Source organism: Elephantulus edwardii, unplaced genomic scaffold (assembly GCF_000299155.1).
Source record: "Elephantulus edwardii isolate Elephantulus edwardi_28Jun2011 unplaced genomic scaffold, EleEdw1.0 scaffold00341, whole genome shotgun sequence".
NCBI classification, from domain to species: Eukaryota; Metazoa; Chordata; class Mammalia; order Macroscelidea; family Macroscelididae; genus Elephantulus; species Elephantulus edwardii.
The window spans coordinates 1055680-1058252 of NW_006400091.1; positions in this window are offsets into that span (position 1 = coordinate 1055680).

Genomic DNA, 2573 nt, shown 5'->3' on the forward strand with positions numbered 1-2573 from the left:
AAAAGTTGCACTAACATCCCAAAGGTTTGCGGTTTGAATTCACTAATTGCTGCTCTGGAAAATGATGGACAATGGCCTCCCGTGCAACTTACTTCCATTGAAAACTCACTGGAGAATCAGGTATGTGTTGGTTTTGATTTAAGGTTAGAAAGCAACATATATTGTTGTTGTTGTTAAGTGATGTTGAGTTGGTTCTAAGTCTTACACAACACAATAAAATACTTCCTGGTTCTGTCATCTTCACAACTGTCACTTTTAAGCTCTTTGTTGCCTTCATTGTGTCAATCCATACAGATGAGAGCCTTACTCTTTTTCAGTGATCCTTTTCCAAGCATGCTGTCCTCCAGAAACTGGTCCCTCCTGATAATATTCCCAAAGTATGTGAGATTAAGTCTCACTATTCTTGCTTCTAAGAAGCATTCTGGCTAAACTCCTTCCAATACAAGTATAAGGTCAATAGTTTGCTTAAAACTCAATTGTTTAACTGATGCTGAAACATAATACACAGATGCCACATCATAGGCTTCAAAGGCCTTTAAGAAAGGCAGCTATTTCCCCAAACTTTGTTCTAGCACTATTCCCCTTATCCTCTGATCTAGCATCCCTGATCGTCTTACTATTCCTTAGAGTGTTAGAATGAAAGCATAGATTTTACATATTGTTCTTTCTTTACTCTACATGCATTAAAGATGAAAATGTGAGAAAAAAATCGGATTGCTTAGTTAAAATTGTTTAAAATGCCCTATCTTGAAATATATGTTGTGAGGGACAAGATAATAGCTATACACATACAAGGAAGTCCAGTGAATACCATTATCATTCAAATATATGCTAACAACCAGAGCCAAATAGGAAGAAATGGATTATTTCTACCAACTTTTGCATTCATGAATCGATTGAATACACAACCAAGATGCATTAATAATAATGAGTGATTGGAATGCAAAAGTTGAGAACTAGGAAGAAGTATCAGGAGTTGGAAAACACAGAGTTGAGCATTGGTGACAGAAATGGGGCTGGGGATAGAATTTTGCACAGTCAATGATTTATTCATTAGAAATACCTTTCATAAGAAACAAACACAAGCTATACACATAGATTTCACTTGATGGTATACACAGGCATCAGATCGATTACATCTGTGGAAGGAATCATTGGAGAAGTTCAGTATCAGCAGTGAAAACTAAGTCAGGTACTGATTGTGAAACAGACCATCCATGACTCATATGAAAGTTCAAACTGAAGTTGAAGAAGGTAAAATCAAACCAATGGGAATAAAAAAATGTCATCTTGAATCTATCCCACCTGAATTTAAAAAACAACTCAGGAGCAGGTTTGTAACCTTAAACACTAATGAATAAAGACCAGATGAGCTGTAGGAGAATATAAAGAATATAATCCATAAAGAATGCAAAAGACATAGAGAAGAAGAAAAGACCAAAATGGATTTTAGAAGAGACTCTAAATATTGCACTAGAACATTGAGAAGCCAAAGTAAAAGAAGTAAATCAGGAAGTTGAGAATCAACAGAAGATTTCAAAGGGCAGTTCGGGAAGACAAAGCTAAATATTATAATAAAATGGGCAAAAAGCTGGAGTTGGAAAATCAAAAGGGCCAAACTCGCTGAGCATTTCTTAAGCTAAAGGAACTAAAGAACAAGTTCAAGCCATGAGTTGCATTACTCAAGGATGCTATGGGCAGAATGTTAAATGATCCAGGTAGCACTGAGAGACGATGGAAGGAGTACACAGAATCACTGTACCAAAAAGAATTGGCGGACACCAAAGAATTTCAAGAAACTACATATGATCAAGATGTAATGGTGATGAAGGAGGAAGTTCAGGTCGCTCTGAACGAGCAGGTAAAAAAAAAAAATAAGGCTCTAGGAATTGATGGAATACTAATTAACATAATTCAACAAACAGATTCTGTCCTGGATGTACTCACCAGATTGTGCCAAGAAATCTAAATATTGCACTAGAACATTGAGAAGCCAAAGTAAAAGAAGGAAATCAGGAAGTTGAGGATCTAACAGAAGATTTCAAAGGGCAGCTCGGGAAGACAAAGCTACCTGGCCAACCGACTTGAAGAGATCCATATTTATTCCCATTCCAAAAAAAGGTGACCTGACAGAGCGTGGAAATCATCGAACAATATCACCAATATCACATGAAAGCAAAATCCTGCTGAAGATTACCCAAAAACTACTGAAACAGTACATCAAATTACCAAAAATACAAGCTAGGTTTAGAAGATGTCACGGCACCAGAGATATTATTACCAATGTCAAATGGATCTTGGCAGAAAGTAAAGAGTACCCAAGGAATGTCCATCTGTGTTTCATTTACTATGCAAAAGCATTTGACTATGTGGATCACAACAAATTGTGACTAACCTTGAGAAAAATAGGAATCTCAGAACACTTGTGTTTATGCAAAACCTATACTTAGACTAGGAAACAGTCCTCAGAACAGAGCAAGGAAACACTGCATGGTTCAAAATCAGCAAAGGGAGGGCGAGGCCGCCAGACTGGGAACGCCGCCCGCTGGGGGGAACGCACCCGGCCGCCCGCC